This window comes from Platalea leucorodia, assembly GCF_965183815.1.
Source record: "Platalea leucorodia genome assembly, chromosome: 4".
NCBI lineage: Eukaryota > Metazoa > Chordata > Aves > Pelecaniformes > Threskiornithidae > Platalea > Platalea leucorodia.
This window is the reverse complement of record NC_138826.1, coordinates 97440159-97462954: the sequence shown is the minus strand read 5'-3', so window position 1 is coordinate 97462954 and position 22796 is coordinate 97440159. Positions and strand designations below refer to the sequence as shown.

The 22796-nt window shown below is 35.2% G+C and overlaps 1 protein-coding gene across 1 annotated transcript in view; it reads left to right on the top strand.

Moving 5' to 3' along the window:
- The window catches only part of IMMP2L (inner mitochondrial membrane peptidase subunit 2), a gene marked incomplete at its 3' end in the record, with an annotated part of 475151 nt that overhangs the window by 64911 nt on the left and 387444 nt on the right, over window positions 1–22796 (top strand). The window lies entirely within an intron of this gene.

Below are 22796 nucleotides of genomic sequence, written 5' to 3'. Positions count from 1 at the left end.
ATCTGCAGTTGTACCTGTTCAAGTGTGAGGGAGGATGTTGACTATTTTTTCATAATATTATGACCTTTGTTTCTTAGAAAATACCTTCTATTTCTGTGGGATTAAAATAACTGTAAGTAATGACCATCAGATCTTCTTTTCAGGCTGTCCATGATACCCAAGATATTCTCCAGAGCCTACCCACCTTCCTTTTATTGTTCAAGCCCTCATGCTGTATATTGTTGCTCCTATGTATTAATAAGAATCATGGAGGTCAAGAAGAACCAGTGTAGGAGAGACTAATGCTGAGATATATGCAGTCTACTGTCTGAAAGTTTATATGAACTGCATGCTTTAAAATGTCAGGGTTTTTTTCCTTCCTTATTAGTTCAATAGTTTGGCTGTTGGCTTGTCTGTGTAGGAATGCTATAAATATCTCATATTGATGTCTGCATTAATTTTGACTCAATCTGTCAGCTGTTTAAACTTTTTATTGTCTTCTGTTAACGTTAAGAGAAACTTCTTACAGTCTTCTTGGGAGTTAACCTAGCACTTTGGGTATTGTCAACATTAAACTTTCATATTTGTGCAAGTAAGATTATTGGGTGAAAAACCTAAAAATAGTTAACACCATTTCCTTAGTCTAAAAGTAAGACAGAGCTCCTAGTTAGCAAAACAGTTTGCTTATTTTCTTGTAAGAAGTGGAAACCTGTATTGATAGAGGAAGATACTTTGGAGGATATTTTTAGAACATAAATTCTTCATGAGAAAGCAAGCATGGGCTTCAGAGAAGTGGTACATGAGCTTTCTGAGCTGGGTATATGGCAAAGATACCACAAGGTACATTACAGTGTTTTTATACTTTCATTGGCAACATCCTTTTAAAGTGACACAAATTTAAGGTGATAATTGAATTAAGGAGAAATAGGATGCAGGACTATAGAGGAGAAATGTAGGTAGTTTTTCAGCAGACTAATTATAAGTCTATTTAGGCAAAATAGGGTACAAAAATAGAAGTGGCCTACCTTCATATAAAGCCTTCCTCAAATGTGTTTTTTTAACATAGTCATCTGTGTCACTATGAGACAAATGTCAGCTTCTATAATTGCATGGGTTTGTTTCTTTATATTCTGGATCCTTGTTCTTGCAATATTGTTAATTGTATCTGCTTCTAAAATAAAATTGTTATGCATGTTGCTTCAGGAACTGGTCTCTAGGCCCCTCTAATTTCCATGCTGTGTTGATTTGATCATTCAGATGAACTCACTGTAGTGACTGTTGTACTGTAAAGTGACAATGAGAGTCAAGAGAACTAATAAACATGGTTACACAGATCCGACTTTTCTAGTGGTAGTCCATTTTGTACATCTTAGGAAATTCCTACGATAACTTCAAAGAAATCCTCAAGTATCTTCCTTTTAAGGATTTTATCTCAGAGTTACCACTGGTGCCAGAATGCAGTAGAATATATAGCAGCAAGTTTTTGTTTTTGCATATTTTTTACCTTTAAAAAAAGTCTATTCTCTGCTGGAAATCATTTATAGCTTAGGTAAAACCTGGTTTTGCTCAGTAGTTAAATGTTAGAATTATGTTGGGAGATTGGTGGTTAAATGAAAGTACCTACTTTTAGGTATCTAGGAAGTTAGGTGTTTAAAATCCTGTGAGGTACAGCGGAGATCGAGTCAAGACCATCTGTACAGGCTAGAAAGCAGATGGATGCTTAAATGTAAACACCTGAATTTGACTTTCTGAACTCAGAACTGAAATGTCTTAGTCTTTATCTCAAAAAAGGCCTGTGCCAAATGTCATTATTCTTTTGTTGAAAAGTCATGTAGGCATGTAATTGAATTTGTGTTTGAGAGAGGACATTGAACCTTCTACTCTTATTGGGGTATTTTAAAGGTAGCTATCTTAAAAAATGTATTTTTACAGCTTTGTTTCATGAGGGATTGTTTGAGTTTTCTGTAACACTTTCTGTATACACAGTTGTAATCCAAAATGACCAGTCAACAAGGTGAAGAGGGAACATCTGTGGTTACTTAGTCAAACAATTTTAATTTATATCCGTTGAGCTCAACATCAATGAAAGGAATATTGCTTCAGAATGTGAAGTGCACAGGAATGGGAATTATAACAAATATAAGGATTGTTGAATGATGGTTGAATTAGGTGGTTCTCTAGGACGTGCTTCTAAAATTTGGTAATCTGACAGAATCTTTGTGTTCAACACAGTGTTCCAGGGTTGACCAGGATTTTAATTTGCATGGGCTAACTCTTAGTAAAAACGTCACCATTTTTTTCTGGCTTTGATATGCTGAGGGTGGAGAAAACTTCTACACAGCTTTCAGTTTTCCCACTTTTCCTGCAAGGGATCCATACCATTTTTGAAGGTCATATATTTACAATATCATTAAAACCACCTTCCTTACTTTGCATTGTTGCTAGTGTTCTCTTGTATGAAAATGGATGTACTGGTTTTTTTTCAAAACTATCTAAAACATTTTTTCAGTTAAAATCTCTTAAAAATTCATACACTTACCTTCAAACATTTTTATTCAGAATCAATTTTTCTCTCTGTTTTAGTCTGTTTAGACTTGTGTATATCCAGTTTTTCCATATACATCTGCACTGGTTTGCAGACTGGACTTTTAAGAACTTTCTGTATTTATGTAGGATGTGGTGAGTGAAGCAGGGACTGGTAGCACATGATACACAGTCATATCATGCCTGTGCAGTAGATCAGTACTTTCCAGAAGTGTCAGTTCTGTTGCATGTGCGGGAGCTCTGTACCGTACATATAACACTGCAGTTTCCCAAACAGTCAACGTTGCAGCTGCAAGAGGCATCCTCCTTGCTTGGCTCAGTGTAAATGTAACCGTCCAGTAAATCATACTGGTGAGCTGGATAACTGGCAGCCATTTGGAATGTTTTGTTCTATTTATGTGGGGTTTTTAATTGTTTTTGTTTGTTTGTTTCCAGAGAACATTGTAAACCAGACCATTTCCATAATTCAGGTCTTTGGAGAGCTCTACAAATGCTCTGTCACAGTTGGAATGGGGTGTTGAAGGAGAAGGTGAAGGCAAGGAGCTGCAGGGTGACGAGAATGCTTTCTTCATTTGATGCAGTACTGGATAATGTTAGTTTAGTCTGTCCTTGAAATCACACTACAAGTCTGCTGCGTTTCGAACGGACTAGGTGTTTGGCACTTGACTTATGCATATATGCATACGCGTGTGTGTGCGCGTAGGAGGTTCGGTACTTGCAGAGAATATGGAGTTTCCTGTGCACATGCTATGCAATGTAAGCACATGCATTTCTGTATAGGCTTTTCCAACACAATGGGAAATTATTTTAGTTTTGTAGTGAAATATTCAGCTTGATGTATTCTTTTAGGTTTGAATTTTAAACCATATCTCTGCTAGGCATTGGTTACATGTAATTCTACTGACAAAAGGTTTTGGTATAGTTGATATTGGATTTCTTGCTTAAGATTTGTTGATATTGGTTACAAGAAATGCGGATTATCTTCCAGAAAATGTTGCTTATTCTTATTTTTTCATCCAATTAACTTGGATTAGTATTTAATCTTTCTTCTAGAGAATACATTCTGCAGTTTAGACATGGTTCATGTGACTCAGTAGCTAAAAATTTCCACCTTGATTTATGTTTCCAATAAAGTTTTTGAAAGTTTTTTTCCTTTAAAAACATCAGGTTACTGTATTTCTCAATTAGAAAACCTTTCCTCTTTGAGTTTCTATGATTTACAGAATATTAAAAAATTTATGATAAAATGAGCTGTAAAAATACTCATTTTTCCTCTATTATTAACATAGAAATGAAAAGTGCACTAACAAAATTCATACAGAATCTTTAATGCTTTCTGTAAACTATTCATTTCAGGAAAGTTGGAAACTCTATTTCTGATATTTTGAACTTTACTATCTTATGGATTTCTTCCAGCTGATTTATTTAATTTGCTGTTTTATCTTCAATTTATAAGAACAGTTTGATCCTTTGAAATGTATGTCTCCCACTGAAATGTCAAGGTTTCTGCTCTCAGTATAGTTTTTACTTTAGACTTACTGAATTTGATTCCCACTTTAGTATCATATTGCATTCAGTTTTTGAAACTTCCTGTGTCAGAAAACCTGGTTTTATTTTTTTTGGCAATATAATATTTTTTTTTGCTGTGTTGTCACTTATGGTTTTTTTCAGTCTTTCGTGAAGATAAGATTCTTTTTTTTACATTCATGAACTTAACAGCCCATGCATTTAGCTTCTCTTTCTCTTGGATCATGACTAATCACCCTGTCTCATGGCCTATAACAATCAGCATAAATTTGTAGCGGCCATGATATTTTCCTTGGGAAAGAGAAGACATTTTACATGCTTTTTACAATCTGCAGTGGATACTACTCATTTTCATTAGGAACATTTCTGCTCTCTGTGTCAAGGTAATGGGAAACTAAAAGGTAAAGTGACCATCTTGCTTTGAAATTTAAAGACATCTGGAAAAATAAGAGTTGAAAAATAATGTTGTCTGGTGAAAAAAAAGATAGGTTATTTAAATAATCTGGGTATGCAAGTGGAGGGCAAGTATCTCATGCACTTCATCTCTCTCAGAAAACATTTTGTTAGAATATCCTGTATGAAACTGTTGATGAGAGTGAGTATAACAATATAACTTAGACTTTCATTGCTTTTGTTACCAAAGTTAGGATAGACTATGTATCTTTACTAGCATACATATATTTGGGAGCCATGTATAAAAACATGTGGACAAACAGCACTGAAATAAAACTAAGAATTTATTAACTTTCAAAACAGTACAAAGTGATGAAATCATTTACAGTGATAAGCAAATAGAATTCATCTGAGATTTCTCACTTTTTCTGAATGCCTGGTACTAATCACAGTCTGAGAAAGGATTTGGGCTAGACATGGCACAACTACTTAATGCTACCTATAAGACACTTCACATAAAATATACAAGTGTTTATACATTTAAGATATGTATTGACACTAAATCAATCCTAATAAAACGGTTGCTATGCAGAAGTATGATGGCTTTATAAGTTGCATTTATGGTCATTCCTAATCCAGTGTAACAGTTTAAGGTTTTCTGTCAGAACTCTAAATCTTATCTATCTGTGTTTAGTTTATTCATCACAATAGCTCAAGGGTAAACTAAAAGAAAAGACATAATTCATCTTGTTGGTAAACACTTGGTAGGACTTGATTATGCTAATTGATTTAAATTTTGTACTGCAAGTATACAAATGAGCCTCTGGTACCAAACAGTTTAACTCTCTCACAGATAAAGTGAAGTTGAAAAACATGTTTTGAGAAAACGGGCTTAAACATGCAAGTTGTTTTTTTCATGTTCTGCAATCCAAACTGAATGCATTTTACTGTTCTAATGTTGCAATTAAACATGGTTAGAAGCTACATGCATTAGCAAGTTTCTAATGGCATTTATGGTCATCACAATTCGATATGGATGACTGAATTTCACTGTCAGTTATGGATAGATAGTTCTGTATCATTGGGTACTAGGAAATGATCCTTTGTGCTGTGTCAGTTTTTGCTGGAATGAATGGAAGAATTCAAAAAAGATACTGTAAACCAATGTCAGAGCTTCTTCAAAGAAAGTGCCTCAAGTAGTGTCTGTGCAGGACAGAGTTAAACAATATGTAGAACTTATTTGTCACAGATCAGTTTTTCACAAATTTTCAACATTTTTAGTAATTTTCAGTGTTCTATTAAGGTAATATATGCTAAGTCTCAGAATTGAATCATTTTCTAGTGTCTTTTCACATTATTTTAACAAATTCATGATGTGCTATACTTGGTATGTTTTCCATTTCTGTCATTTGCTAGGTGGACATCTTATGCCTTATTAAGATGTTATTTTATCTGTTTAATGCAGAACGTTTGAAAATGGGTTTATTCAAGTGCATATCATATTATCTTTAGGTTCTATACCAAAATTCAGTTAATTTAACCATCTTATTCAAAAAGCATCTCTTCGCACTAGTGTGCTTAACCATTCACATTAGCTGAGTTTGCAGTAGCAGTTCAAAAGTGAAGACTACTGAAAGCATTATGCTTCCAGTCCTCTCTCTTTTAAACCTGTCATAGTTCAATTATAGAAAGGCATCAAAACTTATAGAAGTACTATGTGAAAATGGATCTCTCTTAAAGTAGCTAAGAAGAAAACTCTTTGCAGTAGTCACAATTACCATCGTGAGAATTTTCTAGTAGGGTAAATTGAGGTGGATTTTCTGTTGGTTTTTTGTTGTTGTTGGTTTTATTCTTTTTTTTTTTTCCTTAATGCTGCTGAGTTATTAATTGTTTCTTTCTCAAAAAGCTATATGGGGTATCTGCAAAATAAATCAATAGCAAATGCAAGGAGGTAGTAGGAGCCTTAGGTAAACCTCAGAGGGCACAGACGCTGTATTATGTTCTACCTCAGGGTAGGCTTAGTAGGGGGCTCTGCCAAGATAATCAACTGCTGCAAATTTGGGAGATTAATTTATACACATGACTGAGAGAGAGCTCCAGGAACTGAGGATTTATTAAGGGTATCTGAGATTCATTAGAATTAAAACAAGTAGCTTTTCTTGAGGGAAGTGAAACAGGCTATGCTGACCTGAAAATACAGAAACAAGAAACATATTTCATCAGTCGGAGAGCTGAGTGTTGGAACAGGTTGCCCGGAGAGGTCGTGAAGTCTCCATCCTTGGAAGTTCCCTACAGGATAAAGCCCTGAACAACCTGACCTTTCTGGCTGAGCCTACTTTGAGCGGAGACCTCCGGGTGTCCCTTCCAGCTGGTATCATTCTATGATTCTAAAATACCTTGAGTTTTATGGCTTGGAAGACAAGGGGACAATGCAAATATGAATGTATATGAAACTGCTGTTAACCTAATATCTCTACCATAAGATCTGTACCATGAAAATGTTTGTATACAGAGTTTAAACTCAAGTATACTTACACCTAATGATTTTCTTACCATTTTTCTATGAGAAATACATATTGGGTTTCTGTCCTGGATGAAGTACCAGATTAGGGTACATGATTTCTAGTTACTAAGGCTAGGCTAGGATAAGCTATGCTAGGCTAGGCTAAGGAAGCCAGCAGCAAAGTGGGAAGAGACTCGATCAGGAGAAAGGTGATTAACACTTGTTAAAAACCAATCAAACAAACAGAAAGCCTTGGAAGGTGTTGAACAGCAAATAAATCATCAATTTGACTTTCAGTTGTCCATTTTTTTCAATAAGTAAAGGACAATCTGTATAAAAGATGTGCCCTTGGAAAGACAAGAAGTAGTCATCTACCTAATCAGAAACACGGTGTTAATCCAAGAAATTTTCTCTTTAACCATCTCAGTAACATAAAACCCCCCTTTCTTCCAATCCAGAGAAGTCTGTTGTGTTGTTACGTACCATTATGGTACTTGCAATTAATTTATTTTTATGTTTTTTCTCTTCTGTGGTTTTGTTTAAATTAATATCTTGAACTGTTAGCAGCCTTTTGAATACTTTGGAAAGTTGATAACAAGTCAGAAGCTGCCCATGATTGGGATTTCTTGTCAGATGAAGGTTAAAGGTCCCATTTGATAAGACAGTTGCAGCAACTGGCTCTGGTTGGACCAAAATCTTATAAAAGCCATAGAGGATTAGCTAAAAGCAGTTCAGAAGGACAAATTTAACCATCAGCTTAAAGTAATAGTTTACCCTTAATCAGAAAATCAGTTAATAGCATTTAATGTGTGTTCTGTAGTCTGTCTGTAAGTTAGCTGCAGATTCTTCATGGCTCTAAAATACAGACAGTGTGACCTTGAGATAGCAAAGAGGGTGGGTGAGTGAATTGGTCCGTATCTGATTTTCAGTTGCCTTGTTCCGTGGAAATAGTTAAAACAATTTTGTCCTGAATACTTACCAGAAAGCCAGGAGATAGCTTGGATACAGGAAGACATCTACGTTGGCAAGAGGAGTAACAAGGAACAGGCATACAGCTCTCAGTACTGTCATTTTATCTAATTACTTTTGCCAGTGTATAAATATTCTTTTGCTCTTTTTCAGGACTAATCTGTCATCGAAAGCTCCATTTCAGGAGGCAGTAGATAGGCTACCGAACTGCATCAGGAAATTACCCGAATCAGAAAATGCAATAGAAACAAAAGGCTTTGTTGTCTACAGCCACAGTAAACACACCTACTGCTTCTCACCAGCCCCAACTGTTACAAGTTATCCCTCATCTGTTTGTTAGAGTCATCCTGATGTATTTTTAAATATTTTCAGTCCATCACATTTAAATGAAGTAACTGTACTTTTTTTTTTCACTGTTTTTCCCATATGATTAACAATACTCTGTGATGTCCTGTAGTGATTCTGTTTGGCCACAGTCCACACAGTCCCTTTCAGTGATCTGCACTGGATATTTTCTCTTGCTTTCACATATTCTAAAATTGTTGTTATGAGGTCAGAAAAATAAGATTTGAAATTAGGTAGCAATGAATATTCGTTTGGCAATCCACTAGAAGTATTTCCCAACTAAATGAAGTGTCTTGTGTTCCTACCTAGACACCGAATCTAATTGACTGCAGTCTATAATGGCAAATCTGAAGGCAAAATAACATTTTTCCCTGTAGGTGGTTATTGAGACTTGTCTGAATAGACTGAATATCAGTATATTCTTTCCCCATCAGGGGGCCTCAATTTGAATTTTGAATTGTAGTTAAATAGAAATAAGCAAGTGTCCCAATTTTCAGTTTTAGTTCCCCACTGAAATCCTGCACTCTAGTTTACAACTTAATTATATCAAAGCAATGACATTGTTTCCTAAACTCCCATTGTAGGATATTTATGTTACAGTAGTCCTCATTGTTTAGGACATTGTGAAGTTTCTGAGTATTATCTAGGTGAAGAAATGCTAAATAAGCTCAGATTTTAACAACAGATTTTATGAACTCAAATCTAATCACAGCATCCTTGGAGATCTAGAATACAGAGCAGTATACCAGCAATGATACTGGCACACAAATGACTGTAGTCAGCCTTGCATGCTGCATTCACATTAATCACACCTGCAAAGGCGAGGATCCATGCAGAAAAGTGATACAGATAGTGCTTTACAGATGTAGTAGGCGAGAGCATAAAACAGTAATGTGTGCAGATATGAAAGACATTTTTTGACATGACGGAAGGAAAGCTGTCATGTCAGCTTTCATTTTGACATTTCATTGAAATGAAACTAGTGCTAATGTACCTGAACATTATTTCACTGAGATGTGGTAGTCTAATCACATTCTGCTTTATATTAATAAATCAAATGGGATATACTGAGGAGCTGTGTAACAGCTTTCTCAAAAGACATAAACCCACAAAGTACGAAATGGTGTATAATGGATGTATGATGCAGTTGTGACAAATATGAGGTAGAGTTGTCATTCTTCACTCACTTAGATTATATAGCAAAAATGTAATAAAATATTGAAAGAATCAAAGGCAGCTAAAATATTGTTGACATAACTAGATATTAGACTTCAATATGCATTTGTTCTATATGTATAGAAATCACTTGCTTTAATATTTGAATTTCATAAACCCATTTAACAAATAAGAATTTATAGGTTTTGTAAATGACATTTTTACCTGGAAACCCAAGGTTGAAAAAGTGTTGTTTTTATGACAGTGGATGCTAGTTATTTTTTCTGGATCTGTGGTGTAGTCTGTATATGTATATTATTCCCAGTCTTACTTACCTGTCGGTTGCAGTGTAGAATAATATGAAACACTTCTTAAACTGTGTATTTAGTGGTGTAGCTTTGAAAACACTTGCTTATAAATCGTAACCAATAATATTAAATTCCTATGCTAATTCTGCTTCAGATAAACAAAAACTAAAACTGGCATTCACACTATTATGTAAAACCCATAAAACTCTCCAAATAATATTTTAAGAAGCATGCAAAACCACACAAAAATTATTTTCTGGATATATCCCTGATTCTGCATGCTGGAAAAAGGCTGAGGGACTGCTTGAGCAGGTTGTTAGGGAAGGACAAATTAAACTCTGTTATGTCTTGCCAGTGGCTCAGGTGGGCTGTGAACATTACTCCAAGCTGAGAGATTCAGTTTTCTTACAATACACAGTCTAACAGGACCCTATATTCATCTATATTCTTACCTATATTTAATTTTAACTTTATGACCATAAAGCGAATTTCATGTAGAATTTAGTTTTTTTTTCTCTGAAGAAAATAACAATTTTAGAGTAGCCAACATATTTTATTTTCTCCTTTATACATAACTAGTGCTCTACAATGCATAATACTGAGACACACTTACTGTGTAATACTTGCTTCTTGGTATAGTTTTAGTCCATAGTAAATGTTAAGTATAGTTAAAGATGCATGGATAATCATAATCTTTTGCATTATTTTCTACGTATGTTATCTCACACATTCTGTATTTTGCCATAGTATTAAATTTGCTCATTAGGAACCAATGACCTGTAAATCCCAGGAGGCAAATTTAATGTTATCTGTAGCATAGGGTGTATTCAAACATCTGTTTATTGCAGAGCAGTGGACCACAGAATATGCTTCTGATGTCCAGATATAAAATGATCCTGCATAGGCTGAAATGTGATTCAGTCTGGACTTGACTTTAAATGAAGTGCAACCAAAATACTTTACTCTAATAGTGGATCTCATCAGTGCTTTCTTTATATGCCTGTATACACAAATTATTTATGTTATGGTTACAATTACTGTCAGCTGTGCAAAGTAGATGATTAAATCCCGAGTGATCCTTAATTTTTGCATTTATTTTGATCACCTATTGAAAAATATAACTGCTTCAGGTTTTATTTTCAGATGGAAACTGCTAATTTTCTGTCAAGTTAATGCTAAATAAAGCTGTTAATTCTGACAACTAAAATCCTCTCTCATTACATGAAAATTGCTGTTGTGAATATACAAAAAACCCACCAGTAAATGGCTTTTCTTTTCCTTTGGCTGGTTGTTTGGCTTAAGACAGTGAAAGCACTCCATCTTCTGAGATCGAGGATGAAATCAGTATGACAAGACATCAGTGTGATGAAACACCACACTTGGTTTATGTGTTACAGATTGAATGGAGTTTTAGGAAAACAATACCTGGCTCTGAAAATTCATTGAGATAAAAATAGTTGGAAGCTGGGAGAATATGGGGCCAAGGGGGAGGGAAGCATGAGACAGGCTTTCCTTCTCTTAAACACTTCTGAAGGCAGCTCGTTTTCTAACTGCTGTCAGAGATGGGATACCAAGATAGATGAGGTCTTTGATCAGGGTTCAGCATGGCCATTCATATGTTTTAAAGTATTTAAGAGAAAAATGGTGTAAAACGGTTGTTTGAAGAGTCATACCTTCCTCATTTTGCTTAGTTGCAAAAAAGGTTTTATTTTCCTTTTGTGTATTTCAAACATGCTGGAAAACTGGTGTGCTGAAACAGTTTTGTTCTAGGTATGAAATTTTCTTATCTGATTTTGTATTTAGGCAGCGTATCCTTGCACAGCTTGTTTGTGGAATTGAGTTTCTACTTCTAATCAGGCATTGAAAAAAAAAAAAACTGTGTTGTTGCTGCTATTCCGTATTTCCAGTATTTTGTTTCTCTCTTGTTGGTTGGAGCATGGCAAGACAACTGGTTCACTGGGGTGCCCTTGTTCTGGTGGGTAATTCCTGGTAGAGGAAATGTGAACGAAAAGGGTCAGAAAATGGCTTGTGTTCGCTTCTTGATCTGAAACGGAAATGCACTGCTGAAAGTCTACCACTGGCATTCCTGGAGACAGGAGTCAAACAGCTTTATGAAGTGCAGGCCTAACGGCACAAAGTATCTTTTGAGAGACTCATTTGTAAACTTGAAATGCTGTTTGAGAGAAACAGCCAAAGTGTGGTCTGTCTTCTGTAGAACTGCGTGGCATGGTAAGCCAGGAGAAAAGCGATCTACAAAACTTGTAAAGAAGTGCACAACTTAAGGTTAAATATTATCGTGTATCTTAGTCCTTTTGCTCTTTGCTGTGTTAGGGAATACAGAAGTGTTTTTTTTTAATCCACAACCTGTTCTCTGTCATAGCCATTTAAAAGCGTCAATGTGCCCTGGAATGAACTCTCTCTTGTCTCCTTACCTGGGTGACTCCAACCCTGTTCTTTACCTTCCACCATCATCTTTTAATGGTTTGAATCTGTAGATCTTTGGTTTAATCCGCAGTAGACTGTCCCTCATTTTAGCCTGTTCTTTGTTTTTCTAATTGGTGTGTGCTATGAAGTTGTGTGTGGAAGGTCTTTAAGCCCTATTAATGCCATTTTTACCAATACATGCATTCATATAGGCCTTCTTTTGTCATTCCTTTTTTTTATTTCCTTCCACTCCCCTTCATTCCCATTAATTCTCCATTCATATCAGTATTAACATTTATATTACAAATCTCGAAGGCTGTATGTTTCTCTTAATGTGTGCTTGCTTTAACTTTTTATACCTCTATGCCTGTAAAACAGCCAGGATACTAAAACTCAGAGAATGCCATTGCAGCTAGTGGTAAATGTCTCAGCCATTAATAAAAGTGAAATGCTGCCATACTGGGTCAATCAATGTGATATTTTATTCAAGGCCAATATTTTGGATCATTGGTACCTGTAAAATCAATGGAATTATGAGGAACAAAAGATAACAGAAAAACATTCCCCCGTCCCCCAAAAAAGGTGTGTAATACAACGGTACATCAATTTAAGAATGTTACTAAAACTGTCCTATTTTTTAACTGTAATGAACTTCTTTTTAATCTGTTATGAGACTTTGAGTCTCCATTGGGATGAAAACATACACTCAATCTCTGAATCTTTTTTTCTTTTTTTGTCCGGCTTCTGGCAATGTATGGATCTAGGATCAGTAAGACTGTTGGAAAGACAAAATTAGTTTGGTTGTTAATGACCCCAGGAGGTGTCAGGCACATCAAGGGATTCGTGAAGCATGGATAAATCTCAAAACCATCTCCCTCTCTTTTGGTGGGCTTTGAATGGGACTTTGCTGGAATAGCTGTGCTTTGAAGCAGTGTTTCGTGGCAACCTTACGCAGCTGGCTGTGTTGCCTGCACACAGACACAACAGGTAGGATAGAGGGCCAGGCAGCACTTCTGTGCCTGAAGGTACGGTCCCCGGCTTTGCTATTTGAGTGTGCTAACACAGGCATATGCTTAATCTGTGCAGAACTTTTTTAGCTTGTCAGATATTATGAATGTGAAGACAGGGGGGGTGCCTTTTCAGTTACCTTGTCATCTTTTAGACAAAACTGAAGTGGCTTCAAGTCGGAACAGCAATTGCTGCTGATTTTTTTTTTAATAAGTGAATCAGAGTCTATCCTCTTTTATAGAAGATACCTAAACTATTAATTGTGAAAGTATCAAACTTCTGTGCTTCAGTGTATCTATTTTAATATTAACTGTATCACATATGTCTCTCTGTGTTTCTTAAATGGAGACAAGAAGTTGAAAAAAAATTATATTTGTGTTTTCAACTAGATCGAACCCACTGCCTGATGAAATGTCAGTAAGAAAAAGTGCAGGCTTCTGTGACTTGACTTCAGCAAGTGGATGACATTTCCTCCCCCTTTCCAATCCGCTAGTTGAGTTGTGTCCACATAGAGCAAATTTTTTGTTTGTGTTTTAAATCTCAGTTTGTAGCTTAGCTGCTGATCTGCAGTTGCCCATCATCAGGTCTTGGATTCTGTTTGCTAACCTACTTGTAAGCACTTAACACCCTCTAAACTGATCGCATTGAAGACAGTTGTACAGGTGCAGGGGATATAAGCAATTTTATCATTATTGAACTCAAACAAAGTAGGACTGTTTAAAGATAACAGGCAACTCCTGAATTTGTGATTCAGAGGCGGGAAGTTTTGAGTTTGAGGACTGATTACTGCATGAACTGCTACCACTTCTCGACTTCAAAGAATCTCCAAGAAAATGAATTAGTTACTCAATATCATCCCAGTACACTACAGAAATGAGATGCAGTGATAGAACCTCTGTAGCAGTTCTCTGAAGCAGGAGTCTTACTTTCTTTCACATTTGAGCCATGTCTAGCACATAAGTCGCATTATGTAAAGCCCAATCATCTGCAATAAGAAGAAGGAGGCAATGTTGTGAATATATAGTGCACACAGTAATTCACTTTTCAGGAAAGAAGCATTTTTGTACTTATGACAGATTAGTAAGATTATCTGTTTTGATGTCATCATCATAATCATCACCTGCTGAGAATGGATAAGAGTGGCAAATCTTCCTAGCTATCTGGTAAGATTCTATTTGACCAATCCCACAAGATGTCCTTCAGCTTGGAAACTACATGATACCTTATATTAATTTCACAAATTTATGCCATACTGTTTTTATATTTTAGTGCTAATCCAACTAAAAAATGCACTGCTAGATTTTAGAAAACGTTAAATTGATTAATGTACAGTGGTTGTATATACAACCTTCTTGCAATTGAAATTTTCCATAAAAATAATGCTAAATAACTTCGGGAATTACTTCAGAATAATAACAAATGTTATTGATGCATTATAAAATGAATGGAATTTTTTGTCTGATTACAACATTCTCCTTTCAGTATGCTTGGTTTTGAGAAAATAGCAGCATTTCTATAATGTATTTTTGCATAAATTATCAATATGCCCTTTCAGATTTAATCCAATTAAGTCTTGAAATTTCATGGATTTTAAATTTATGCTTCCATGTGTGAACAATAAACACAGAAATGAAGGAGACAGGTTTTAATAACACGCTGATTCTTGATACCTTCATTCTCTTAAAAAATAAAGTACAATACATGGCCTTTTGCACTGATATTCTATTGGGGCTAAGAGATAAGAGCCAAATTCAAGAAACGGTTTGGTGGCCAAAAATCCTGAAGCAGGATTAAGCACTAAATTCAGGAAATCATGTGCAATGATTTTAGGTGCTTAAGAAGTTAAAGGCAAAACGTATATGACAAACAGGTCTTTACACATAGTATATAGTATCAGATATGTCTAGTAATGCCATAACTCTTAACTTGCAGTGTGCTTGTCTTCCATCTGATGGTATTTAGGATTCAGAAAGCAAGCATCTTTGTTCTGAAGTCTGGTGAAAAGTTGTTGTTGGATCCAAAACATAAGCAGAGATGGTCTTTTGTATAGGAGCTTGGAAGTTGATGATCTGCTCAGTTTGGGGGTCATAAGCACTCCTCAGCTTGAGTGTGTTGAGGCAACATCCTAAGAGTATTTCTTTCAGAAATTGCCCATGTGCCTTTATTTGAGACCATAGCCAAGAATAGGAGGATACTTCTGACTCTGATTTACTTTGTGGGTAGCGCTTTCATTCCCTGCTGGAAAAAGGAAAAGCTTAATTCTAATCATAGGTCACTTCCCTAGGTCTATATTCTCCAAAGAAGGGTTACTTTTTTCACAGTTAAAACATTTTATGTGCTTCTTGTAATACCTAGAAGAATGTCTCACTAAAACTCCAAGTCTGATTCTTATCTGAACAACTGTTAGTAGCATTGTGTGTTATTTGGAATGAATTACATCTGCAAGTGGTTGAATAATGAAATTCCCCAAATGAAGTCTCAAGATAAACTACAACTAAATATGGCTACCTAGATGTTTCTGGAGTTAGGTATTTGCTTCATATAATCAGCTGGTTCACAATTAAGGATATGCATCAATGAAGACAAGCACATAATGAAGATAAAGAATGGCTGTGAAGGCTTCCTGATCTTAATATGAAAGAATTAATTTAATTAACTCAAATATAGGAAGCTCTGGCAGTTATTAAAAGGATTGGAAATCTAAAGAGACTTTCATATACTGATGGCCTGAAGAGACCTGCAATTTTGTATGACATATTACAGATACTTTCAGATTTTGTACGGAAGGTTTGGATATAAAATTCAGTAGATCAGCTGCCATCAATCAAATATATTAATGCATGTTTGAGGAAAATCTGTTTCTTTCAACTTCCAGCCACAAGGAGGCTTTGGAAAGAAAGGTCACTCCGTTGGTGGAATTGCATTCATAGATTTGTAGCAAAAAATGTATGGAGAGACTGTGAGAGAACATATAATTAAGGGTTACTGAAACTGTGAGGTGTGCCTCAGCAAGTCCAAAAGACTCCTTAGATATATTGAGCTGTGTACACTGCTGAGGCATAATGGACACTAATTCTTTTTGTATGAGAGATGAGAGAAGAAAAAAGCCAAGAAACTAGTGACAGATGGGGGCTCCAGAGGCTATGGTGCCTGACGCAATATCTGGAGAAGGATCTAGAATGAAATTGGTGAAATAGAAGCAGGAATTTCTCACTGGGTGGTGGAGGAAGCAGCAAGTGATATAAGGTGATGATGTGAGGTGATGGGATGATATAAGGTGATCTGACATGGCCAGTGCCTATGCTGGTTTGTAAACTACTGTTTTAAATTACTTTGAAAAACATGCTGTTTTGATGATTCCTTAGCTTCCTAGGCACGCTGTTTCAAACCTTACTTATCATTAGAAATAGAAATATTTTTTTCTCAGTGTCTTGTCTGTGTCTACTGGTGCCATTTCAGCCCATTGCTTTTTATCTCATCCACAATGGAAATGAAGAACTGTTTATTACCCTCCCCTTTACAGCACCTTTGTGTTTATTTGAAGACTTCAGGACTTTAAGTCTTTACTTCAATCATCTTGTTATATTAAGTAAACTCAACTAATTCTATATTTTTGCTGTAGATCATATTTATAGACCTCTGATTGTTCTTACTGCTCTTCTTTGGACTTCTGGATTCTCTGCGGTTTGTCCAAATTTTTCTGGAATTGTACTGTCCAAAATAGGACACAGTATTTCACCCAAGAACTTATTAGTCCTGAACACAGTGGAAAATTGCCCCATGCATTATAAGTAATCTAAAAAGAGATGGTCCGTTGCCATTGGTAAGACAAATAACTGATGGTCATACCCAGGTTTACTATTGATAGGAATAATTTTTGCTAGTAATATACTACTTTCCTGAGTTTAAACAAGGATGGCACCTTCATTCTAACAAGCATGCCAGGATGTCTAACGAGTATGTTACAATGTAGTACATTCTGTAGAGTTTTCTTCACTTCTTTCATTGATTATCACCATCTTCTTTGGCATTTAACATGGTTTACCCTTTTATTTATAATATCTGTCAACTCTGTGAGCTATTAGATCCCAGGATCTTCTTGTTTTTCCCCAGTATTTCCCAAAATATCCCTGTTAAGGGATCATATTTCTTTTTTTAAAACATTACACTGCTGACTCATGTTCAGTTTGTAAAACTCTTTGCCCCAAATACTTTGTTTTTCCTGTTGCAGAGAGGAATAGTATCTCTAGTCAAATGGAAGGCGGCAGTTCTAATCTCTGATGGTAGGCACCCACTCCTTTGTAAAAGAGAGTTTATACTTTAACATTGGTGCAATGCCATACTGAAGAAGAGACTGTAGATATCAAAGATCTTGAAAGTATGGTCTGAAAGAAACAAAGACATAAATGTATTTCTTACAATATAAATTCTGTGTTTCCAGGCGTTATTGGAGCACAAGATAAATCATTCTATATTATCTTATTTGCTGAGCCTTTTCAGAGCAAGTTTTGCCAGTGGCAATCAGTATTCAAATAAGCAGAAGTTTTTCTTAGCTGATGTATTAGATGTATTCAGATCATTAAAGATGGGTAGATCTTAAGTAGCTCTAGACATCTAGAAGTAGTCATCTAGGCTCCTGTAATACTCAACAGAGAGGAAATACCACCTTCAGCGGTTAATTCATCACCCTATAAGGATGCTAAGTAAAGCTGCATGAATCATTTCAAAGGTATTTTTTTCTTCACTGACTGAGGAGGGGATTTAGATCTCTAGCATAAACCATGTTTTGACTTCAGATGCTTAAGGTCAGTTGAGGTAAATACCTGTGTGGTTTAGAAATTGTTGTTTACAAAACATCCATGAAGCCAGAGTATCTATAGTATAAACATCTCTATCCTGATGAAGTTTATATTCTTTTTTTGTTTGTTTTAAACAGGGATTATGGATTTACGTGTATATAGCAATGTCACATGCAAACAGATTCTCTAAATATTTTTATTTACTGATAACATTAAAATGTAAACTTCTAAAGAATATGTCATGTCGTGTGTGCCAGTTTAAGGACATTTTCAGTATCTTCTCTATATATTTGGTGAATATTCTGATCATGAGAGCTTTGAGTATTTGTTGAGAAAGTACACACAATTAAAGAACATTATTATTTCCAGTTTTAAATACACATTAGCTGGTACTACTTTTCAGAAATTCATTGTGGTGAACAAGAAATGGTGATGGATCCCAAATAAGCTGTTCTTCAAGTATGCTTCTAACAATTAAAACAACAAGTAGGTTCATAAAAGGAAATTTTGGATATTCAGTCAAGCTAATTTTGCAACCAGTGCTTGCTCATTACTGAAAACTTCTTACACATAATGAAGAAGGAAAGAAATAGGAACTTGGACTCAATAGGACTTCTGAGGAGGTGATACTTGTTTACTATTGCTCCTGGCATGATGATATCTTTTATCTTCCGCTGCTGCTTTGCTTGCCAGTAAGGAGTGATAATGAAGGCTGATTTTTTTAAGGGCTTACTGCATACCCTGAAAAGTGTGAGGATAAAAGATTTCAGGTAGAACCAGTACATTAGTTCTTTTATAAATGCACTGTCTTCATTATCTTATGAGTATAATGAAACGGAAATCACAGAAAATTAAATAAGTCATAACTAAACATTTACTAGAGACTGGATGTGAATCAGTATGTTTTAGAGTTCTATTTCTGACCAACACACCGAATCCTTCCTGTGATTCTATTTAAAGTGACACCTGGGTTATAGTTTTGACTGGATTTGTGCTGCCTCATAAGCAGGACATAAAACAAATTATGCACATCAAATTATTAGAAAAAAATTTAGGTTTCTGTTAATGAAAACAGGCACTAAAGATGTAATATGCATTATTGCCACAGGAAATTAAGGAAATTTGTAACTGCTGGCTCCCTTTGATAATGATCTCTAATTTCTATCTGTTTGTAAAATATATAAATCTCGGTAATTTCTAAACTTCATTCTGCTCTCCAGTTGAGGTATAGCATACACTACTACTTGGGACACCTCTGAATCTGTCAGCCAGAATCAGTAGTTATGTTTTTGTGCACTATTTTTTTTCATTGTGGGGAGTTCATCTTGGATAAATATATAAGTAAATCAAGTTGAAGGGCACGTTAAAGTTGCATATGAAACAGTTCTGTGGGAATTTGTTGCAGTAATTTCTCCACTGTTTAATGATAAACAGTTATGCACATCACTTCCCAAGCTATACATCTTGCTCTGGCTTTTCAGTATTATGTAGAACCTACCCACAGACACACACGTGGATGCTGTCCAAAATCCAACTGTTATCTAATCCAAGAAACAATATACTTCTAATTTATTTATATCAATTCAAGACACAGGCCACAGATAAATGCAATGCAGCTTGTAGTTTTCTTTGGGCTTTTTGTTTGCATGGGGTTTTCACAGGTGGGCTGGGGTGTTGGGAAGTCTTTGGCTTGTCCCTGAGTCCTTAAGTTTTGAATTACTTTTGAGACATGTAAATGCTTCAGCAATTTTCCAGTTCCTGCTTGAGATAGGAAGCTCAATCTGGGACTGTGACATGTCAGAAGAACTATGAGGTATTGCTTTCTGATTAATATTTTAGGTTAATAATCTGGTCAGCAGTGTAAGGCATATAAATGTGCATTGTGATTAAATTCTATTTCAATAGAAATTTTCAGATACAGTTTTTTAAAAAGGCCAGGGGAGCATGTCAATGAAAAAAAAAGAATATATTCTAGAATGTTCAAGTCTATATTCAGATCTTTGCAAGACTTAAGTTAGATTCAGACAGTGATTGAAGCTTTATAATGTGCATTTAAATTACAATCTTTAGATACCCTTTGCCAAGTGAAATTAAATATCCAATTTTTATATACAATGTATGTGAAGAAGGACTAGGATTGAGATACAAAATTCTGGCACAGTAGGTAGGCAAAGATTTAAATTGGTCAGTAATGGCTTAAGCCTTTAACTCCTGGGAATTTGGGCATCTAGTCTATACAGCAAGGTAGCATCTGTGTCTTCTCAACATCCTAAAATTTGGCCTTAAATTTTTCATTTTTTTTAAAGAATATCCACCTTTCAAAAATGGAAGAAGGATGGGTAAAGAGGGAGTGAAATAGTACTGCTTTCCTCTTTCACTAATGGCTCCCTGCCTTGTGGGGGGCTGTGGCTCACGCTTTCTCTGACAGAAGAGATTTGATACCCAGGAGTATGCCATGACTACAGCGCCATAGGGTATTCTGGGATAAAGGTTTCTTTTCTTCTGCAAGCTTTAGCAACATAATCTTAGGCACTGAGTGAACTGAGGTGCCTGCAGGGCTTTGTGAACAACAGAAGTGTTTACATGTTGGACTTAAAATCAATGAGGTGCCTTGTCTCCCATGTTCTTACTTTAAATTTCTCTTCCTGTGAGTACACAAGGAAATATGAAGTTACGTCTGTACAAATTGCTGTTAGTTTAAAAAATGCAAATTTTTTTTTTACACTGTTCCATCTTGGTGGTTTTATAAGTAGTTAGTGTAATATCATTAAGCCATAGATTTTTAGAACCCTAGCACTCAAACTAATTTTTCAGATTTGTATACTTTTAATGGATGGCTACCATTAAAAATGCTATGTTTGAGTCAACTCACATGTCATCTCTTCTGAGAGCTAGTTATATGTCAAAAACTAAAGCTTGAAAAACTCTTAACAGATTTATGCCAGATTCTCAGGTCATGCCAATTGGCCTGTTATCACTGAAATTAATGGAGCTGTACTGATTCATACAGGCTGTAGATTTGGTTTATTGCTTCCAGGTATATTGAGGATGATAACTGTGTCCAAAAATGCTCACTTTCTCTTGTCCAAATTGCTGATGCAGTAGGTAGTGCTCTTTGAACTATATTCCTGAATCTGAATTTCCTTTTTAATTTGCTGAATGTTCTCTTTAAATTACGTTTAGAGTCAGAAAGTCACAGGTATAATATCATAAGTTATACACACTGTCGAGATCCTCACTAGCTAGAAAGGGTTAGTACTGTCTCTGATTAGAGCAAAAGAGATCCTTTTGTCCTTTCTATTCAAGAAAACTAAGTTCTTTCTGAAAAGCCTTTCAAATAATAGCTCCTTCATTTTTTTTCCTCTTGTTATAACCAGGAGTTACCTGAGAGAGGTGATCATATTAAATATCATGCAAAAAAAAATTATCTGAATATTCCTAATCTTTAAAGAAGTTGTCCTGTAGTTTCCTCTAAACTTTTTTTTGCTTTATCTTTCTCTATTAGAAATAATCTTTTCATAATGAATGTAACACATTGGCAGAAAAAAAGAAATTTAAAAATATTTTGAAATATTTTAAATATAGTATTTTAAAATAACATAAGGGATTTTATTTTAGGTGTAGCTTGCTTTAGATACATTTGTGTTGAAGTAGCTAAAGGAAGTGACTGAGAAATGAGAAATGCAAACAGTTTTTGTCTTTGGGAGTATTGATCAGTACTTGAAAATGTCTACTCCGTTCACATAGTATATTTTCAGATGGTGGAGAAAATGCACTTAAGAATGATATATGACTTTTATTCCTGTTGAAAACTGCATAAGTTTTGTACTTAAGTATTCTATTTACTGAGAGAAATTGCTCTTTTATCCACATACTTAGAAAAGCATTGTAGACCTTTGTTTGAAAATGCATAATATCTTGTCATATGGTAATCCCATACATAATTAATAAAATTCTTTGAAATTGTTCTTTAATTTGTACGCCAACCCCCCCCCAAAAAGCCACATTAGAATGGTATGGTCCCTGACAAAAGTTTTTTTTAATCTATAATCTAACTAAAATGTGTATTGTTACATGGAATTAAATAGTCTTGAGTAATGTATAAAATATGGTTAGAAATTCTTAAAGAAATCAGCTTTTTTCTTGGCAATTTTAAAATAATGCTGCTGGAAGAGTGTTTCTCTTGGAAGAGCAAATTCTTTTTTTACTCGCTAAATATATTGTGACGAAGAACTAAATGTTGCTGGATTTAATTATTCGGCATACATCTAATGGTTAAAAGCTGAATTTCAGATAAACATTTTTAGATCCTGTGAAATAATTTGGGATTTTGGGACCCTTGTTACCATGGCCTTGGATAGATCCTGGTGTTCTAAACTCTGCCAAGAACGTATTTTGACATATGCAAAGCAGCTGCTACTTATTTACAGAGAAGAAGAGAGACATGCAAAGGCTGTGTGAGGTGTGATGCTGGGTAGACAGCATGTGTAATTTGAAGAGAGCAAGTAGAGAATTGTTGGAGAACGATGGAGCCTTAACTGCCTTCTGCAGCTGTGAGTCTCTGTTGCAGTACAGGATGATGTGATGCTTCCAGAAGCTACAATTTATAATATATACCTCTGCTGTGAAAACTTTGATGGGTTTAGGTCCAGTCTTTATCCAGCTGTTATAATTAGAAATTACCTTGCGTCTATTCTGTAAGTTTATAATACTAAAACCAAACAACTTTAAACTCATCTATTTTCCAAAAAATCCATATGCTAAGTTGTTTCAGTGAAACGCCTTTAATTTTCTAAGAATAAGATAAGTTGTGGTTTAATAATTTGTAGTACAAGTTACCAA